The sequence below is a fragment of the Rhincodon typus genome, chromosome 11 (genome assembly GCF_021869965.1).
Source record: "Rhincodon typus isolate 14 chromosome 11, sRhiTyp1.1, whole genome shotgun sequence".
In the NCBI taxonomy this organism is placed as follows: Eukaryota; Metazoa; Chordata; class Chondrichthyes; order Orectolobiformes; family Rhincodontidae; genus Rhincodon; species Rhincodon typus.
The window spans coordinates 23,326,139-23,348,707 of NC_063342.1; positions in this window are offsets into that span (position 1 = coordinate 23,326,139).

A 22,569-nucleotide genomic window follows, 5' to 3' on the forward strand; every position below is an offset into this window, starting at 1 on the left:
TGGTAATAGTTGTTGGAGGTCAGTTATCTCAGCTCCAGGAAATCTCAGCATATGTTCTTCAGGGTAGAGTCCTAGGTCAAACTATCTTCAGCTGTTACATCAATGATTTTCCATCCATCCTAAGGTCAAAAGTGGGGAATGTTTGTTGATGATTGCACAATGTTCAACACTATGCATGACTCCTTGGTTCCTTGAGTGGTCCATGTTCAAATGTAACAAAAGCTAGACAATATTCAGGCGTAAACAAAAACAAAGTTGCTGGAAAAGCTCAGCAGGTCTGGCAGCATCTGTGAAGGAAAAAACAGAGTTAAAGTTTCAGGTCCAGTGACCCTTCCTCAGAACGCTATTTAATATTCAGGCGTAGGCTGTTAAATAGCAAGCAACATTTATGCCACACAATGACCACCTCCAATAATAGAGAATATAACTATTGCCCCTTGACATTGCAAGGACTGAATCCCCCATTATCAGCATGCTAGGAGTTACCATTCCAGAAACTGAACTGGACTAGCCATATGATTACAATGGCTACAAAAACAGTCAAGAGGCTTGGAAATCTGCAGCAAGTAACTCACCTCCTGAGTCCTGTCCACCATCTACAAGTCTCAAGTCAGGAGTATGTTGGAATACTCTCCACCTGTCTAGATCAGCACAGCTCCAAAAAACACTCAATAAACATGGCACCATCCAGGATAAAGTAGCCAGCTTCATTTGCACCACATCCACTAACATTCATACCTGCACCAATGATGTTCAATAGCAACAGTGTGCACCATCTACGAGATGCACTGCAGAAATTCGCCAAGGCATCTTTGACAACACCTTCTAAAGCCATGAACATTATACTGTAGAAGGACAAGGCAGCAGACACATGGGCACGTCATCATTTTCAGGTGCCTCCCAAAGCCATCCTTACTTGGAAATATATTATCTGTCTTTCAGTGTCACTGGGTCAACATCCTAGAACTCCTTCCCTTACAGCAGATCAATACCAAATAGACTGCAGCAGTTCAAGAAAGCAATTCACCACCGCCATCTCAGGGTCAGCTAGGAATGGGGAATAAATGCTGGCTCAGCCAAAGATACCCACATTCTATGAATAAATTAAAAATAAAGGCTGGCAAACAAGTAAAGGCGGGAAACCCAGTCATTAGATTTGATCACCAACTGTCTTTGAACCCACCAATCTTGGAATGTAAACTGCAGTTCACGAAACCTATCGAATCCTATGACAGTAAAAGACTGCACATTTCAGAAGGACTGAGGAAAAGAAGAGAAAACTATTCTATTTGAAAAAATGATGTCCAGATACATTATATTGAAAAGTTCATTTCAAAATTTTCATTGCCGGAGAAATGCCATGATATTCTTGGCATATCTGCATCTGACAAGTTAATTAACCTATAAAGCAATTGTACCTCATCTGATTCCTAATATTTTTTATATATTAACATATGTGATCAATAGAATGATGTAAAAGTGATCTTTAAAAATAAATTTTAAAGCAAGTGTTAAACATAGAACTTGATCCAATCCACCAGGAAATTATCAGTGCAGTGCCATACTGAACAGGCATAAGCTTGTCACTCCAGTATTTGATGATATAAAGTAATGAGAAGATTATAATCAACTAGACTAGCATCAATTTTCCTCAATAATTCAAGTAGAAAATTAAATACATAAAACAAAGACATTATATTTAGTTTAACAATTTGTCACTCCACTGGCCAATCACAGTATTCGGATAGGATTATTTTTGTTTTTTTTAGCGTTTGTGCTGAGACCATGATGTCAAGCCATTGCTTATGGAAAATGTCATTTATTCAGCATACATTTATGTTTATGACTAATCAAGTTCAGAGATTATTAGTAAATTCAATCAGATGAGAATTTTTCGTACTGCTGTTGTAATTAAGTGAATTAGAAGTTTTTGTGGTATGACCCATTGTTTTTCTTACCACTTTAGAGCACAGACACAGGTTTTTACCTGGAATTCTAGCACAGTGACGAACACATTTTCCCTCACCTGCCTTTGTCTCCTTAGCAATGTTCTGCATGTCACAGAAGAGATTTGGGAAGCTGTTTTTTGTTTTGGAAAATCAGAAAAAAAATAACGTTTTACTAATCCTCATTTAAAATTCTCGTTAGTTTTCCCATATATCCTCAGGAGATGTGTTCCAGGCTTTTGGCTTCTCCACATCACAGTGGCACGCTGGATCCAAAATTAGCTGAGAGACAGGTAGCAGAGGGTGATGGTAGATAGATGTTTCTGTGGGATTTCCACAGGGTATGGTGCTTTCCCCTGCTGTTCGTCGTGCACCTTTAATGATTTGGATTCAAATGCAGGGGTATGATGAAGATGTTTGCAGATGTCACAAAAAATTGGTATGGTGATAAATAGTGAGAAGGATAGCAGTAAACTGCAGGAGGGTATCAATGGACTGGTCATCTGGGCAAAGCAGTATCAAATGGAATACAACCTGGTAAAGTGTGAGGTAATGCTTCTGGGGTAGGTTAACAAGACAAGGGATTGCACTATGAATGATAAGATGCGGAAAGTATTGAACATGAGAGAGAACTGGTTGTGCATATCCACAGATTGCTGAAAATAGCAGTGAATAAGGTTGGTAAGACTAAGAGGAGAGTTGAGGAGAATTTTTTTCACTGCAAGGTTGGTGGACAACTGGAACTCACTCCCAGAAAGAATGGTTAAGTCAGGAATTCCCATAACATTTAAACAATATTTAGATATTCATTAGCATTACCAGAACCTTCAGGGCTACGGGTCAAATGCTGGAAAATGAAATTGGTGTAGTCAGATCTTTATTGACTGAAATGGACACAATGAGCCACCTGGATATGCTGAGACAAAAGGCCTCCTTTTGTGTTGTACGTTATTTATATTATTTCAATCCTCTACATTTTACTGGAATTCACAATTTACACCTTGCTTATGCCTTCAAGTATTTAGCACTATCTAGTGTTCAAAGGGTACTGAACAGTTGTCACTTAAGTCTAATGGTTGCTGCGATGAAAGTTCATGACATATTAGTATTTGGAAACATGGGTTCTAAAGTGCAAGAAGGTTGATTTGTATTTTTATATCCTGCTTATGAAGGAAATAATGTAGTTTATACTGATCGCTGTTGGATGTTTGTTTATATTTATATTGTTAAGGAGGGTTTAAAGCCTTGAATTACAGCTTGAGGTCAATGGTTTAGTGCATTAGAAATAAGCGTTGAAGTAAAAAAAACAAACTGTTCTTGTCTATACACAAGGCATGCTATGACACAGGGAGACAGAAAGACAGATAGACAAAACTACCCAGAAGGTTAGGCAGTGTAGAAGGGTTCAGCCAGAGCAAAAATGTGCTAATAGTTTAACAGACTTCAGAATGTCAGTGCTGGGGGAAGAAAATAAGGGCCTGAGTAGTTTAATAGAAAAATATCTAGAAGCAAAAAACTGCTGGAAGCAGAGGATATGAAAAGCCTATATGTTTGCTGTAAATTTGTAGGTCAGTAAGAAGGAACTTTTAAGTGCAGACAGGGTAACCCTTCACTGAGATTTGAGGTTCTGCAAGAAGCTGAGGGTAAATAAAATTCTTACGGTCTTTCAAGCTGGTTTTCTGTTTGGGATCTGACATGCTCCATAATATCAACAGCTGTGATCATAACATGATAAGGTAGTTGGGTCTGTAAAATGGTAATTGAATGCATTGGATAGAGGCAACAGGCAAAGTTGTGTCATCTTGACTACTGTGGGGGAGGAGGTGGATGTCCCCACTACCCAAAAGCCCACTGAGCTATTTGAGTGGCCAATAAAGGGTCTCTGGCCGCTGCATTTTACCATCCATCAGCAAGCAATACCTACACCTTATAGGGAAATGGCCAAGGAGATGGAAGCTGGTACTTTCCAGCAGTTTGGAATGGGCCCTCATATTAGGGTACTGTTGGGTCTGTAGAAGTGCGCTCCAGAAGCAACTGTGGCCCCTTTAACAGTGATGTGCACCGCCCACCCTAACCAAATCCAACTCTTGGCAGGCCCTACCCATCTGACCTTGGCAGCTCCGAACCCCACATATACCTGGATTTTGAGGATGCTCTCCTTCGACAGATTTCCAAACTCCTAGGTGCAGTCCTGAAGCTTCGTGCTGTTGTTCAGAAAGCTAACTGCCAGCCCTCAAATGGTCTGGTTACTGGATGGTTGGGGGGAAAATGTGGGATGGCTGCTTTCATAATAAGGACAGCTGACCTAGTGACCACCAGCAAGTTGGCTGCCACCTCTAAAATGATGCAGTGTCTAATCTGTGAGGTTGCCTCTCTCCCTGCTCAACTTTCTGCATTGATGGGACCCCCAAATAGGAGACCAAAATTCTGGCCAAAGCAAATAGATTTTCCCATCACATTATAAATTAGCAAAGTGAACATGTTGATTAGCAACAATCTCAGTTTTGTTTGAAAATGTTATTTCTAACATTTTCCCTTTTCCAATCCTTTCACAACCAGCTGTCACTCTGAGCAATTGTTTACTCTGCTTCTCACATCTCTGATTGATTTCCTTTTGATGATTTATATTTAGAAATAAGGAAGAGAAGCCAATACATTAGATCAACATTTGAGAGAGACAGAAAGGATAATTGTTCAGGTGGTATTGAAAAAGCAGATGTGTTCCACAGAGGTGAAGGGATTTTCAATCTTGAATGTCACTCAAGACGTTAACCCATCTTTGTGATGTTGCCAGTATTTTCTGTTTTTTGTTTCAGATTTCTTGCCTGCTTATTTTTTGCTTTTTTGATTATGGTGCCATTTTTTTGTTTTAAACATCTATTTTACAAGTGCAAATTATTATACCTTGGTAGCCTAAGGTTGTGTCTGGGATATCAAACATCATTATGAGGAATTTCTGAAGAAGGTTCCAGACCCGAAACGTCAGCTTTCCTGCTCCTCTGATGCTACTTGGCCTGCTGTGTTCATCCAGCTCTACACCTTGTTACCTCATTATGAGGAAGGACTATCGCTGTAAAATAATACTCAGTACCATTGTTGTTTTAATGTGATAGTTTGAATGACTGTACAAACAATATACAAAGAAAGAATAGTTTCTGTTGTGGTCTGCTGATGCATTTTCCTGTTTTTAGTGTAATATTTTGGTCATGGGTGTGTTATATTAGTGAACAGATTAAAGCATACCTTTGGACCAGGAATTTCCCTTGGGTGTAAGAGTCTTCCTGATAAATCGCTGAATCTACACATATGGTTAGAATGGATCATAGAATCCCTACTTTGGCCCATCGAGTCCACATTGACCCTCCGAAAAGCATCCCAACAGACCCCTACCCTATTCCTGTAACCTTGCATTTCCCATAGCCAATCTACCTAACCTACACATGTTTGTACACAATGGGCAATTTAACGTGGCCAATCTACCTAACATGCACATCTCTGGACTGTGGGAGGAAACCGGAGCATCCAGAGGAAACCCATGCAGACACGGGGAGGATGTGCAAACTCCACACAGACAGTTACCTGAGGCTAGAATCAAACCCGGGTCCCTGGCACTGTGAGGCAGCAGAGTTATACACTGAGCCACTGTACAGCCCAAATTGTTGTCAGAATTCCTGTTCATATATTATGTTTGAGGATCCTGTTGTGTTGTGTTATGACTCACAGCAGATATATGTATGGTGTCACTCACAATATCATGAAAGTTGACCTAATGGCATAGGGCTTTCAATCTCCATCTTACTCTGCCCACTTGCAGCATAACATCCTGAGGGAAACTTGTCACGGTATGACTGAATGCTTTGTTTCAGCTCAGACATGGAAGCCCATGTGACTGCAATGTACATACATAAATACCAGGAGCTGCAATAAAAGTTTATGAAATCCTTCAGTGCTATGTGACCCATATCTCACATCTATATTACAGGAGCTAACATAAGTATCTTATCACGATAGTTGAAGATCATCAGATAACCCGTCTGATTCACTAATGTCCTTTAGGGAAGGAAACTGCCATCCTTACCTGGTCTGGCCTACATGTGACTCCAGACCTATAGCAATGTGGTTGACTCTTAGCTGCCCTCTGGGCAATTAGGGATGGGCAATAAATGCTACCTAGCCAGTGATGCCCTCATTCCGTGAATGAAAAAAAGCTATCATATCATGCTGTCTTTCAGTAGTATAGAGGAAGCTCCTGCTACACTTGCACTGTGAATTGAACTTTAAAAGATGCAAATTTAATTTTTTTTCATACTGCAGGTTGTTGAGCTTTACCATAATTCTGAATTTTAAGAATCATTTTAAAATTTTGATTCCATGGTGATTTTCAGTGTACACAGAGACAACATCATAGTGATACATCCTGATGATGTGTTTATTATGTTTAATTGTCAGCAGCAGTAAGAAAAATCAACATTGTAGTGAACCTTTGCCAGTGCTTATGATCTAAAACAATTTAGTCCCTCCACTGTGCCACCCCTATTGTTGGCCCACTATTCAGAATACTGTATGCAATTCTGCTTGTTTAACAATGGGATGGGTAAAATTGCTCTTGAGACAGTAGGGAGGAAAGCAATTATGATGATGCCGTTTATCAAGAGCTTCAACTGTGAGGACATGTTGAAGAGGCTCAGCTACACATTCTTTAGGATAAAGGAAACCATGAAACGACTTAACTGAAGCATTCACAATTATAAGGAGTGTTGTCACTGTTAACAAGATATTGTTTCAACACAAAGAAGAATGCTTTCAGAATTTGCAAGTTGTCAGAGAGAGAATTGGCAAAGAGGAAGAGTGGGAAATAAGGTTAAATTATGGGGGAGTATTATGGGTTGAAGTCTGTCAAATTGATGGGTTTGCTACAGGTGATAGTCTTCCTTGTTTTCCTGTCTTAGTTATTATTGATTTTAACTCCTGATCTTATACCTCTTCACAGAGAATTTAAATAAATATTTCATTCACTTTCCTCAGTGAAATAATCAGGCACATTTGCGTTGTTCAAAAATTATTGTTTTACTTAATTTATTCAAAATAATATTACAATGTATTAGCATGCAAAAAAACAGGAGTGACCAATTCATGTATAAAATTTGAGTGTAACAAATCTTTCAACTTCCATTAAAGTTAAAAATAAAGTGCATGTAACTATAAAATGGACTTTAAGAAAGCACTTCAATGCACTCATCGTAACACTGTCCAATTTCTAATGATTCTAAATGAGTTAATATTGCTTTGGAGCAAAGAAAAATAATAGTGACTATTAATCATTAAATTGTGTTGAAAAAATTCCCAGGGTATTATATATCAAATTTGAATATTTATAGCTCACATTATTACTTATTCATGCTCACATAAATTATTCTCTCCAGTATGAGGCAGAGTCACGTAATGTTAATTTGGAGATTAAAGCTATTGGGAATGTTCAGTTCATTTAAACCAATTTTTCTTTGATGGGAGGAGGGTGTGGGGAAAATGTTTATTAATGATTCAGATTATCAATACAAAAATTTTAATTCAGGTATAACCCACCTTTAAGAAATGAAATCCAACAGACACCCCATTCTTGATGTTTTGGCTTAAATATTAGCTGAAATATATATTGTTTATGAAAATTTACAGTTAATTATAGTAAATGCGCACACTGTCAATTAATTAATAATCGTTTACAAAATGTTCTATTGATGAAAGTTTCGAAAATTGAATTATATTGATGTTTGTTTTGAAAAATACCCGTTGATTACTTAAATGACATATGTGGATCAATATGCTTTGAGCAGATGAGCTTGTGAATAAAGGTTTGCTAATTCCTTTAAATATTTCAAAATATGAAACATTATTTATAAACAGGTGTATTCCATTATATAATGTACTGTACAGTGGATGACAAGATAAATTGAATATAGTTTGAAAGAAGTTTGGAATATGTTGTGAAATTGTTGTGAACTGTTTGATTTTTAAAAATTCAATAAATTAATACGTTGAAAATATGCAGCTTTGTGCAATATACCTAATAAATTAAATACATAACGAAAATTTTACAGAAGGTACATTTAGATGTTTTATGAGAAATGATTTTGAATCAGTACAAAATACATACCCTTGCCTTCTGAGGTAGTATTTAAAATAAACGAGAGTACCTCTCTTAAAGAAATTAGTTTCTCTGTGATGTTTTGTGTATCCTTTTCCAAAGAGAACTAAAACTTTTATATTTGTTCCCTTGAACATAGAGAAACAATATTTCCTTCTTGCTCTTTATTTCATATGGTAATTATCACATAACCTCAGGACTATAAATTTTAATACTGCCTAAATAAATCATTATTTATCTCTATTGTTAAATCAATCTGAATACAATTTATGTAATTTATGTACAATTTATGATCTGCAATTAGTTTAAGACAAGTACGTTAGAGCAAATGTTTATTCAGCAAGAAATAATTTATCAATTTCAGCTACAAATTACTCCACACACGCACAGATTCAACCAGTCAGACCCCCAGGATATCAGTATTGAAGCTCTACAAAGCACTGTCATTGATTTAGCCATCTTCAGCTGTTCAGTCAATGACCTTATCTCTGGCATTAGGTCAAGAACTATTTTTTTGATGATTTTATAGTATCCCCATCCATTCTGAATTCCTGTGTGGTAATAAAGTAACCCATGTCAGCCTACATCATTGGGACACAATGCACACAACATGTGGACATGTGCTGTCAAATAGCAGGTAACATTTGCACTAAGTAAGTGCCAGACAATGAACATTTCCAACAACAGAAAGCTCAGGTATCTTCGGCTTTTCTTCACTGCAGCTGCAATTGGCAAGACTTGCATCATCAACATCCTGAAGTTTACCATTGACTGAAAGCTTAACTGGATTAGATATATCAACACTAAGTTTACAACATTAGCCAGAACCCAACTACTCTGTAATAAATAGCTTATCCCTGAGCCTTTAATGCTATTTCAACATCTACAAAGCACAAGCTAGAAGTGAAATAGAATACTCATTCTGGATGGAGCAGCTACAATAACAATCAAACTTTGACACTGATCTGGACAAAACAATCAAAACCTGATTAGTACCTTGTCATTGCACTCAGCAGGCTGAACCATCTTTGAAACCAGAACCACTGTTGGATTGCCTCTCCATTCCAATTTATTTCTGCAATAACAGAGTTCTGCATTTCTGAACAAGACTCCCGATCTCAGCCTGCTTAAAAATATAGAGTGTACCGAAAATTGGAATCCTTCTTCATAGCTTGGACCATTGCAAGAAACCAAGTGACACCCACTTTTTATGGCACTAGTTGCCATATTATATTAAGTTAATTCACGAACACATTGAATAACAATCGGGCAGTTAAACAGCTTTTCACTGTGTTAATGAATAAGGGTGAGTGAGGTAAGTGGGTAGGTTGGCAGCTGTGTAAGGTGATGTAGTCAGATCAGGGAGTTGGGTTGGGGGAGCTAGAGCATTGAAGATATACTTTAGGTGGTCAGAGGAGGGTTTGCGTGGGGACATGGGGTGTCCGGAGTGGGAGTTAGCATCAGATAGGAGGTCAGGTGGATGGGTGGGCGGGAGATGTGGGAGACTGGGAGAGATCAATCATGTAGTTATCAAGGAGTTAGACACCATTTTAATCTGTCTGAAATTTCCTGGGTAGCTATCCAAGTGACTAAGTCAAGGAGTCTTTGGAAGGTCCCAGGGAGCAGAAGAACTGCCCTTACAAAATTCAAACTTTCCAGGAAATTCCCACAAAGTCAGTGCATGTGTATCTTGTGTCATATGCCCAGAGATTGGAAGAACAGTGCTAATATCCAAACTCTTCACTGAAATATCACGAGAACATGTTAAGAATTCATTTTCTAAAATATCAGTAGTGATTAACAGTAAAACAGAAATTTATTATGCAAAATAAATGAAGAAGACATAGAATAAACCAAACTATTTACATACAACATAAGTTTAAAGTTTTCAAGAGACGTGATAAAATATAATCCTGTTAATCCCAATAGCAGTGTTTTAATGTACTCATACCAGATAGGATTTCCTTCTCTATCACAACTGCAGGATTTAACTTTTGCTTTAATTTCTGATCTTCAGAATCTGATAACCTCTTCCTTGAATCTTCATAAAAATGAGTTTAGGTATTTTCAACATCAAGTAATATCTTTGAATTTCTAATCAAATGTTCCTGGTTTGAAACATTCAAACAACTCTCCTTAAACAGAGGTAAGCTTTTTTAGTAGCTCTAAAAATCTTCTTTCTTCTTGAGAAACTATTTTATATATGCAGCATCAACCAGGTCTTTTGCAAAATCAACTGAAACCTAAAACATTTTTCAAGCATTGGATGACTCCCTCTAACACAAAATTCCAGATTTTTCTAATTGCATTACACTGTTTACTTTGTTCATTCATTTAAAACTCTGCCAATGGAAACACATTTCCATTAGTCTCCAAGAACTATGCCTCTCATCACCTTTTAAAAAAATGGCTTCAGAAAGCCTTACAAGGCAAACATTAAACCCTTTCATAGATCCCTGATCAAACCTGACATGCCTGTACTTCAAAATCCAAACTCTAAAATGAATGATATTAAAAAGATATTTAAATCACACATACTTTATATCACAGTTTTAAAAGACAGTATGAAAATGTTAATACAATGGACTGCTATGCCCACTGAAAGATACAGGACAGTCTCTTACAGGTGTTAGTCAATGTGTTGTATGTGGATGTTAATGCTGCCTTTACTGTTACAAATCATTTCATTGAGGTTAGTCTGGTATCTCATGATTTGCTCCTTTTTTATATAGTCATAATATAGTTAAACAGTCTTAAGCTAATGTAACTTGTTATCTTAGTTAATAAACTATTTCTTATTACTCTTCTGCCAAAAAATGTATTAGTGGTTAATTCTTAACCACTTAATAGAAGTAAGCTTAGAATAAAAGAAGAATTGGTGACAACTCTCCCCAGAGATGATCGCAATAGAACAAGGTACTAGCTGCAGCCATCTCTTACAGCGAGCTGTAATAAATTTCTTTGTGGTGCTTTTTAAGACAGGTAAATATATGTATTTAAACATGAAGCATAGAGAAGAACTTAGCATGAGCACTTCAAATGCTTCAAACAGAGAGAGATGGAAAGTAAACCTTAGTGCTCGATGATATAACCTATTAGACCACATGACATAGGAGTGGAAGTAGGTCATTCAATCCATCCAGTCTACGTTTCCATTCAATTGCATCATAGTTTATCTGTTAACCCCCAACTCCACCTTCTCGACTTACCCATGAACATTGATTCCCTTCCTGAATCAAAATCTATCTAACTCATCCTTGAGTGTACTTAATAACTCAGCCTTACCAGCCCTCTACCATAAAGAATCCCATGGATACACTATCCTTGGAGAAGAAATTACTCCTCATCCCTGTCTTAACTGGGCGACTTTTGACTCTGAGAATGTGCCCTCTGATCTTTGATTTTCCTACAGTGGGGAACGACCTCTTTGCATCTACCTTTCAAGTCCAACTGCCTCCAAAAGCAGGATAGGTTTCCTTAGATGAGAGGACCAAAACTGTTTGCAGTATTCTTAAGTATAATATATGTGTTATAATATGAGTTCTAAGTATAACCTAATGCCTTATATAGTTTTAGCAATACTTTCCTATTTTTATGCACCATTCCCTTTGAAATCTAAATGAACACAAAGTTCTAGATGGTATGAAGTTAAGTACTGTGGACAAGACTCAGGGATTCAGGTGCATAAGTCTTTACAATGTCACAAACGTTTGCAGAAGGTGCATAAATAATCAAGAAAACGAATGGGATGCTGGCCTTTCTCTAGAAAACTGGAGTACAAGAATGTAGAGGTTATGCTGCAGTTATCCAAAACCTTGGTTAGACTCCACTTGGAGTATTGTGTGCAGACCTGGGCACCACACCTTAGGAAGGTTATATTGGCCGTGGAGGGAGTTCAACATAGGTTTACAAGGAGTAAAGTCATTAGGAGAATGAAGTTATTCAGGAGTTAAGTCATTAGGAGAAATTATATAGGTTTGGCCTGTTTTCTCAAGAATGTAGAAAGTTAAGAGCTGAAGTGTATAAACTTGTATTTTCCCACACTATATTCTATCTGCCATGTTTTTGTCTACTCACTTAATCAGTCTAAATCCCTCTGTAGAATCTCTGTGTCATCCTCAATCCTTGCCTTCCCACTTAGTTGTCCACACATCTCACATATTATCTTCACAAACTTGATGATAATACATTCACCTCCCTCATCCAGGACATTAATATATGATCAAAATAATTTCCTTCAAAAACACTTTCCCACACCCTGATGATGATAGGGAAAAACCTTAACACTACCAAGATCAATTAAGTAAAATAACTTATTGTATTGTAAGAAAGATTACCAAAGGACTAATTTACAAGTCCATATCATAATGGTATTAATTTGATTCAGATTGATCAACTGATTACTAATATAAATACTCTGGTAACCAAGCATATTTTAGTAACTTGACATAAGTAGGCATTATGTATTTTACAATATATTATTCTGGATAGACAATAAATAATTAGAAGAAGTTCAGCTGAAATTGTGCTGGATGATTTTAGCAACAAATACACCGATACTTTTCTCTGATTTTACTATTTCACCTATTGCACTGACCTATTTATTTCACACCTTTCCAGCCTATCTTTAAAATAGAGACTTCTGGGGGAAGGTGTATAGAAATCATTTGGCCCTGCTGCAATTAGTTCATGGCAGTTCAACAGGACCACAAATGAGGGTTTCTCTATGGTTTCTGTATCTAGAAGGGACAACACTTCCACAGATGAGTCCTATCAACATAAAGACTGTGAATATGTTTTTACCCAACCAATAGCTAATTCAGTTAAAATGAAGCTGCATTCATTCTTGGTATATTGATGTGTACATTCTGTTAATATGATGAGATTGGGTGACCATACTGTACACCTTGGTCACAAAGTAGACATAATTATGATAAGGAATAGTAGTCATTTGTTATATCCTACTCAAGTGCAGTTTTAGCTTCTCTGAAGCTCTGAGGATACAAAGGCATTCTGTGGTGGGATCTCACCAACAGACTTCAACAACCTGTGGTCATGTATGAATGTAATTTTCCCTGATTTGGCCAAATAATGTGTGAAGGGCTGGAACTGCATGCAATGAAGGCTGTGGAAGCATGAAAGCCAACAGGAGACAGTCCTGAAGCAGTAGGCTACCTGTACATGTGAGGGGGAGAGAACGAGAGAGTTAGTCCCATAGTGGAGTGTTTTTAAAGTGTTTTTAAAGTTGAAATTTGAAAGATAGCCTCAGTAGCTGGAACACTATTGTGGAAGGGAATGGGGAAACTAAAAGAAGCTACTTAGGTCTTAACAGAGCTCCTGGAATTACTTACAGAAATTCTTGAAACATTAGCAATAGTAACACAACCCTTCTCTGCCATATAAGAGAATCATGCACAATCTTTGGGCTCAATTACACGTTCCCCACATTCTATGTTCTGTTTATCTTAACCTCTGAATATGCACAGTGATAGAGGATCTACATTCCCCTAATGTAGACAATTCCATAGATTTACAACCTTTTGAATGAAGAGGTTTCTTCTCAGTGCTAAATAAATGGTACTTTATCCTGTGTCTGTGTCATGTGTTCTGGATTCTCCTGGAAAATAAACCACTGTTGACCATTTACTGTGACCAGAGACTGACTGCTGGGAACTCTCTCTGGGATTTTCTTGGGCTGAATTTTGTGATTTTCTGGCCTATGAGGGAGGTAGAATTGGAACATAGATGGGCTCAGAAGTTGTATTTTACGTAAGCATGGGTGTTGGCAGAGATAGGGAATTGTGTTCTCATTCAATAAGTAGCCAGAAAAATCAAGCCCCTTGTTCCTGTGTTAGCTGTTCTCCCATATCTGTCTGAATAGAAACAACTGAAAAAACTGGCCATATCTTAAATACCTTTATGTATCTGTTTTGGCTTCTGTATCGTACAAAGTTTGTTGATTGGATTTAAGCCAACAGAAATATGAAATTTGGTGGATGAAAGCTTTAGGAGCTGCTTTTGTTACACCAGTGGTCTGGTTACTTACACTGAGATGCAATTATGTCTCTTAAATTAGATAAAGACACACAGCTGTCTAGTTGATGAAAGTGCCAGTCTTTGAGCATGAATCAACAGGATTGAGATGAAAGCAATAAACTTACTTTGAAAGCTGCTAATCAGCTTCTAACTTGGAAGTCATATTATTGATTATGTTGAAAAGTTCATCAAAAATAATGGCAGGGGCAATATGAGTAAATGCAAGAATCAGTCTTGTCACATTAGTCATGTCCAATTTTCATTACTTGTAGTGTGGAGAATGATCAGATCAGTCTCCAATCTTTTCAGCTCCTTTACAATCAGCATTGTTGAATGGTGCTGAAATTCTGACTTTAGTTCATGCCTGTCTATAGTGAGGATATTTCTTTTGCATTGGGGTGAAATTATATACTCCATATCTGCCTTCTTGTAACCACTCCTGCAGACAGCTGGTTGGTGAGGGAAGGTTGTAAAATTGGGTACAAATGATATCTTTCCAGTTGTGCTGGCAGGGTTAGGTGGCACATCTGGCCTTGGGCCTGAAATGACCAATGATTGGTCATTTAATGACCTCCTCCTCCCTGCTGTTTTGCGTAGGAGGCAACATACAGACCATGTGGCAAGGCTGCCAGGTAAAACATATTGGCCTTTTCGAGGACTAAGTGGGTCCCTCCAGTTTGGATGGCCTGTGCACCCCTTTCCTACACATTAACCCCTCTCCCAACACTATGGCAGAATCCTCTCAAATGTAATCTTCCAACCATTCCCCCTTACTGAGACTTGGCAGACTGGCCCTGGGCAAACCCTCCACTCATCTAATATGACCCACAGCACCTCAGAGTGGAAGATTGCCTGCAGTCCCAGCAGAGGCCATGTCTCACACCTCACTCAGTAGAGAGTCACTGGCCATGGTTATCTGTTTGACCAATGACTCCTTAAGGTGGGTCTACCTCCACAGGGGAGCAGAACTCTTAGCCAATTAATGGCTGAAAGTCTGTAAAATCAGCTCATGTCGACTGGCTAACAGGAGGTGGGCTTGTCCCTAGCTTTTAAGCTGGAGGTGGAGTTGCTGCCTTCACAGTGTATCATGAACTGGGAGTCAATGGCTTTAAACACATCCACTCATGTAATCCCATGCATTAGCGTAAACATCAACAACACCATACCACTGGCAGAAACAAATCATCTTTACAGCACAATACTTGCCACCTTGAAATAGATAGGCAATTAAGTTAATGCAGAGCCCTCACTTTCTAAGAAGATAGCTACACTGGCAGCAGACTGGTGAATCAGAGTATGCTAACCTTTACATTTTCAAGCTCTTTCAAATGCCACCCATCCAAATTCCTCTGAATGATATGAAGCAGCATTCACTTGCATGTGTTTTAATTAGCTTTATGGCAGTGAGTAAACTAACCATTGCATTAAGGTCAGTCTTAGCTAAACAATTCAGTGTTGCGTCATCTACTTAGGTGATTATTTTCTTGGCAATGGATACAAGTTAATATTATCCAATACAAAATCACCATAATCTTACCAGACCGTAGGGCTGCTGTCTCATTGGACAGATAACTGGTGGGGTTTAACCTAAGGGTCACCACAGCTCCAGCAAGGGAAAGGTTAAGAAGGAGAATCGTTCAGCACTGTGGGAATTTTGAACCTACACTGTTAAAGTCACTCTACGTTATAAACCAGATGTCTAGCCAATCTACCCAATAAAAAGAAAACTCAAAAGCGTTACCCTGCTGACTATGGTTTTGGCCATTGCTGTTTAAGGTTCAATTGTAGTGTCCCTACCACTTGACCAGACAATCCAAGTTCAAGTCCCATCTTCCCCAGGGATGTGATTGATTAAACACATCTACCACAGAACAAAAACAGAAATTGCTGGAGAAATCCAGCAAGGCTGGCAACATCTGTAGAGAAAAAAAACAGAACAGAATTGAAAAAGAGCCACTGGACTTGAAAGGTTAGTTCTCTTTTTTTCTCCAAAGATGCTGCCAGACCTGGTGAGTTTCTCCAACAATTTCATTTTTTGCTTCAGATTTCTTTGTTCTTTGTTTTATTTTACACTTCAGAACAGTTTGGCCAACCCTTCCCTTGCATATTGGGGACTATTTTTAGCTAAATACATTTTTAAAAAAATGTAACTACCTTGTTTCGAAGATTTTATGCCACAGTATTTGGTAAATGAATTTAGAAAAAAAAAGTATTGTAACTGGTGTTATTAAATTTTATATATTTTGTCAGATATCTGAATTAGAAATGAAACTTATTAATAAATATTTTAACAAATAAATAAAGGATGTTTGGAAAGGGCTGAGGATAGCAGGGAAATGATAGTTCTTCCAGCAAAGACGCAATGGAATGAATCTTTAGCTTCAAGGCTGAAAAGATTCTAATGTGCTATATAAAGTAAAATAAGGAAGCACAGAGATGCTTTTAACATTTTTTTTCCACATAATTAATCAGGGCAAAGTGACAATGCAATATTTAAAAGATAGTATGTGACTTCAGCACATGTATTGAGAACAGACTGGTTTAGAAGCAAGTTTAGAAGCAGTCTGAGAGTATGAGTTTCAAATCAATGAGTAGTTCTTCAAAGTAAAAACATCAGAAAAAGTAAATAGGAATGGAATATTAAACTATCACCAAAGAGTCACTATGAATTAACAGAACAAATATCAACAAGTCAGGCAAAAGCTTAAATTTTACTGAACAATCTAGTTAACTACTTCACTTTGTGCTTTGTTCCCACTGGATCTCATATTCGTGAAGCACACGAGGGCTGCCATAAGTGATTATTATTGTTACTATGTTCTTTTCCAAGAGACTTATTAACAAAGCCTGAGGCAATCCTAGTAACTCAATTTTCTTCTTGATTTTCTTTTTGTAATCTCCCACTTTGTCCTGGAGACCAACCTGACCAACTTCATGTGGAAAGCAGAATGACTGACTTGCGGTCGGTTGTCAGCTCGTTCTAATCTTTATTTTTGGTTGTGTGTGGGTGACAGGGTCTTGACTCAGGCAGTCAAAATATCTGCCAGAAATGTGTGGGGGCTTAATCAATATCAGATGCTGCTGCAAGACAAGCAACATTTCTTCCTGGCTGCATTATTACCAGTTGTCCCGATCCCACCCACAAATGGTACAAGTCAGGGAGAAAACAGTTTCAATTTTATCCAAGGGAATTCTCAGCTGCTTTCAGATAAAACAAAGCTGGGAAATTTTGGATGACGTTCTGTTCTTGTTACATTATGTTTTTAACATATAGCTTAAATGATTTCAATGTGTTTGTCAATGAAGAAACAATACCTCAGAGTAGATGCACTGGGCACTAAGAACATTCAGTGTTCTTCCATAAAAGCCCCTCCCCCAACTCATTAACACAGATATACGCAATTAAAAACCAGTAGAATATCTCTATTGAGCATAAGTAGGAATATAAATTGTATCAACTATGCTTAAATAAAATTAATGCCATTTTTCAGCTTACTGCTGGGTTTTATGTGGGTCTGCCATATTGCTCTAATCCACTCGTTTGTAGTGCCTCCAAAAAGCACATTCTTTTTCTGAGATATATTTTTAATCAGTAAGGCAATCAAAGGTTATTCACAGCAGACTCGATGGGCTGAATGGCTTACTTCTGTTTCTGTGTCTTATTTTCGCCCTCAAAGTCCTTCCGACAATCCATTTAAACAAGGGAAGGAGAAGCAGCTGTCAGAGGACAAATGAGCAAGCAAAGCTGCAATGGTGTCAAGTAGAAGATATACTCACACATATCCTGACTTACTGACAAGTGTTTATAGGCCCAGCATGACACATTGACACCTCGCTGAGGACCTGTGCAAGTTCTCACATATTCTGCCACAGATGGCATAGCAAACACTTACAACACTTAGCCCATAGCCCATAGCCCATAGCCATGCAAAAGGCAGAGAAGTAGAATTATCAGGCTAGCACAAATTTCAGATAACCCTGAAGTTGAGAGAATTATTGACTGCACTCATGTTATTCTCTTTGTTCCCTCAGACAACCATTGCAAATATTTGAATGGCAAGTGCTTCCAATATATTACTGTGCAAATGCTGTGAAGTGCATACTAATGCATCTCTGAGGTCCAGGCCAATTTTCCAGAGGCTGCCTCAATGCTTTCATTTATAGCAAAGTTGCAAATTAAATAAAAGTTTGGCTGTTTGGAGACAATTGCTATCGCTTGCACACCTAGTTTCTGACTCCTCTCAGCAACCCATGTTCATATGGTTAAGTTGAGCTAAACCTACAATGCATTAGAACCCTCAATGACCAAACAATTAGAGACCTCAAGCAATTATTCAGTTCTTCAGCCAAGTGTAACGGTCTCTGGTGATCCAGCCAGTGAAAAGTGGTGTGTGTGATTGCAATATTTAGTTTGCTCCATAGCTTTAGATTGAACTGATGACAAGACGGAGTCAAAGGAACCATCAATTACCTTCAGACTGAGGTCTTCAGCAGCAACTCATTAGCAAGGTCTTGATGTCCTGCTTTATTCATGCAATACCTTCCATAGTCCTTCCAGCTCCTAAAATAGGTTGCATTCATTCATCCAAGATCAAGATGGATTTTCATGCCAAATAGAATTTTGAGTTCACTAGCTGCTATATCAGAGATGGATGATAATTTTATTGGTTTACAGAAGTATAAGGACACCCAGTGTGTGGTGATCCTAGTTCATGTTTTAAGTAATCTTGCGTCAATTAGATGCTCTTTCAATGGTTTCAGTCTGGGAGGTAAAACTGTTGTGGCTCAATGAAGGCCTCTTGAGATCAATGCAACTAGCAACCTCCAATAAATCTGAGCAGATAGGGCCCACTTTAAAACTGTGGTAATTTTGGACTCCAAGGCAAACTTGTGGCTTTTTGGCACTCACATTCTCAAAACCAGCATTAGCCCACATGATTGTTTCCCTATATGGGTCACATTCACTACTTCTTCCTGTCCACTGTGAAAGCTGTCTTATATATCTTGGAATGCATTCACCAAGAACAACCTCACCTTTTTGTAACAGACAAGAGGTAGTACATACATCATGCGTTAGGAACATAGGAAATTCAGCCCATCAAGCCCCTACAAATAAGCTGACCAAACACTGCTATGCATTTAAATCATCCCATAACCCTCGACACCAATAGTAATCAGAAAACTATAAACCGCTGTCTTAAACACATTCAAAAACCGAGACTAAGCAGACCTCTGTGGTAGAGAATTTTAAAGGTTTACATTGCTCTGATTAATATCATTTTTCCTCATCTCAGGCATAAGTGATATCCCCTGTATTTTTAAACTGCTTTCCCTACTTCGACAGGGAAAACATCTCACCGGCATCTACTCTATCCATTTGAGAATTTCATAAGATCCAATGAGATCACTTTTAATTCTTTGAAATTCCAGATAATACACGGTCAGTTTGCCCAATCATTCTTCGTAAGACAGTCCCACCATCCCATGAACAGGTCTAGTGAACTTTTGTTGCACTCCCTCACTGGCAATAATATCTTTCCTGAGATAAGGAGACCAAAACTGTATGTATACAATACTTCAGTGTGGTCTAACCCAGCATCTATACAGTTGAAATAAGTCTTCATGACTCCTGTGCTCAAATTCTTTTTATATAAATAAATGAAAGTTAACATTCCCTGACCCTTCCCAATAGCTTGTTGAACCTGCATATTAGCCTTCAGTGACTTAATCACAACAACACCCAAGTCCTTTTGTACATTTATACTCTCCATGCTCTTATCATTTAAGAAATATTCTGCACTTCTGTTAATCCTACCAATGTAGATAACTTGAGATAACAAGATGTGGAGCTGGATGAACACAGCAGGCCAAGCAGCATCAGAGAAGCAGGAAGGCTGATGTTTCAGGCCGAGACCCTTCTTCAGAAATGGGGGAGAGGAAGGGGGTTCTGAAATAAATGGGGAGAGAGGGGGAGGTGGATAGAAGATGGATAGAGGAGAAGATAGGTGGAGAGGAGACAAACATGTCAAAGAGGCGGGGATGGAGCCAGTAAAGGTGAGTGTAGGTGGGCAGTTAGGGAGGAGATAGGTCAGTCCAGGGAGGATGGACAGGTCAAGGGGGCGGGATGAGGTTAGTAGGTAGGAGATGGGGGTGGGGCTTGAGGTGGGAGGAGGGGATAGGTGGGAGGAAGGACAGGTTAGGGAGGCGGGGACAAGCTAGGCTGGTTTTGGGATGCGATAGGGGAAGGGGAGATTTTGAAGCTTGTGAAGTCCACATTGATATTATTGGGCTGCAGGATTCCCAAGCGGAATATGAGTTGCTGTTCCTGCAACCTTCGGGTAGCATCATTGTGGCACTGCAGGAGGCCCAGGATAGACATGTCGTCTGAGGAATGGGAGTGGGAGTTGAAATGGTTCGCGACTGGGAGGTGCAGTTGTTTAGTGCAAACCAAGCGTAGGTGTTCTGCAAAGCGGCCCCCAAGCCTCCGTTTGGTTTCCCCGATGTAGAGGAGGCCACATCGGGAACAGCGGATGCAGTATACCACATTAGCAGATGTGCAGGTGAACATCTGCTTGATGTGGAAAGTCTTCTTGGGGCCTGGGATGGGGGTGAGAGAGGAGGTATGCGGGCAGGTGTAGCACCTCCTGCGGTTGCAGGGGAATGTGCCAGGTGTGGTGGGACTGGAGGGGAGTGTGGAGCGGAATCAGGAGTCACGGAGATACTGGTCCCTCCGGAAAGCAAATAAGGGTGGGGAGGGAAAAATGTCTTTGGTGGTGGGGTTGGATTGCAGGTGGCGGAAGTGTCAGAGGATGATGTGTTGGATCCGGAGGTTGGTGGGGTGAGGACGAGGGGGATTCTGTTTTGGTTGTTATTGCAGGAAGGGGGTGTGAGGGATGAGTTGCGGGAAATGCGGGAGATGCGGCCGAGGGCGTTCTCAACCACTGAGGGGGGAAGTCGCAGTCCTTGAAAAACGAGGACATCTGAGATGTACGGGAGTGGAATGCCTCATCCTGGGAGCAGATGCGGTGGAGGCAAAGGAATTGGTAATAGAGGATGGCATTTTTGTAGGAAGGTGGGTGGGAGGAGGTGTATTCCAGGTAGCCGTGGGAGTCGGTGGGCTTGAAATGGATATCGGTTTCTAGGTGGTTGCCAGAGATGGAGACAGAGAGGCCCAGGAAGGAGAGAGAGGTATTAGAGATGGTCCAGGTGAACTTAAGGTTGGGGTGGAAGGTGTTGGTGAAGTGAATGAACTGTTCGAGCTCCTCGTGGGAGCACGAGGCGGCGCCGATACAGTCATCAATGTAACAGAGGAAGAGGTGGGGTTTAGGGCCAGTGTAGGTACGGAAGAGGGATTGTTCCACGTAACCTACAAAAAGGCAGGTATAGCTTGGGCCCATGCGGGTACCCATGGCCACCCCCTTTGTCTGTAGGAAGTGGGAGGAATTGAAAGAGAAGTTGTTGAGGGTGAGGACGAGTTTGGCTAAGCGGATGAGGGTGTCAGTGGAAGGGGATTGGTCAGGCCTGCGGGACAGGAAGAAGCAGAGGGCCTTTAGGCCATCTGTATGGGGAATGCAGGTGTATAGGGACTGGACGTCCATGGTAAATATTAGGTGTTGGGGACCGGGGAATTGGAAGTTCTGGAGGAAGTGGAGGGCGTGGGTGGTGTCATGGACGTAGGCAGGGAGTTCCTTGACCAAGGGGGAGAAAATGGAGTCGAGATAGGTGGAGATAAGTTCGGTGGGGCAGGAGCAGGCGGAGACAATGGGTTGACCAGGGCATTCAGATTTGTGGATTTTGGGAAGGAGATAGAAGCAGGCGGTGTGGGGTTGGGGAACGATGAGGTTGGAGGCTGTGGGTGGGAGGTCACCTGAGGTGATGAGATTGTGGATGGTTTGGGAGATGATGGTTTGGTGGTCGAGGGTGGGGTGATGATCAAGGAGGCGGTAGGAGGAGGTGTCGGAGAGTTGGCATCTGGCCTCAGCAATGTAGAGATCAGTGCGCCATACTACAACTGCGCCTCCCTTGTCCGTGGGTTTTATGGTGAGGTTGGGATTAGAGCAGAGGGAGCGGAGGGCTGCATGTTCTGCGGGGGAGAGGTTGGAGTGGGTGAGAGGGGTGGAGAGGTTGAGGCAATTGATGTCTCAATCTTCTTCCTGTCCCGCAGGCCCGACCAGTCCACCTCCGCTGACACCCTCATCCGCTTAGCCAAACTCGTCCTCACCCTCAACAACTTCTCTTTCAATTCCTCCCACTTCCTACAGACAAAGGGGGGGGCCATGGGTACCCGCATGGACCCAAGCTATACCTGCCTTTTTGTAGGTTACGTGGAACAATCCCTCTTCCGTACCTACACTGGCCCTAAACCCCACCTCTTCCTCTGTTACATTGATGACTGTATCGGCGCCGCCTCGTGCTCCCACGAGGAGCTCGAACAGCTCATCCACT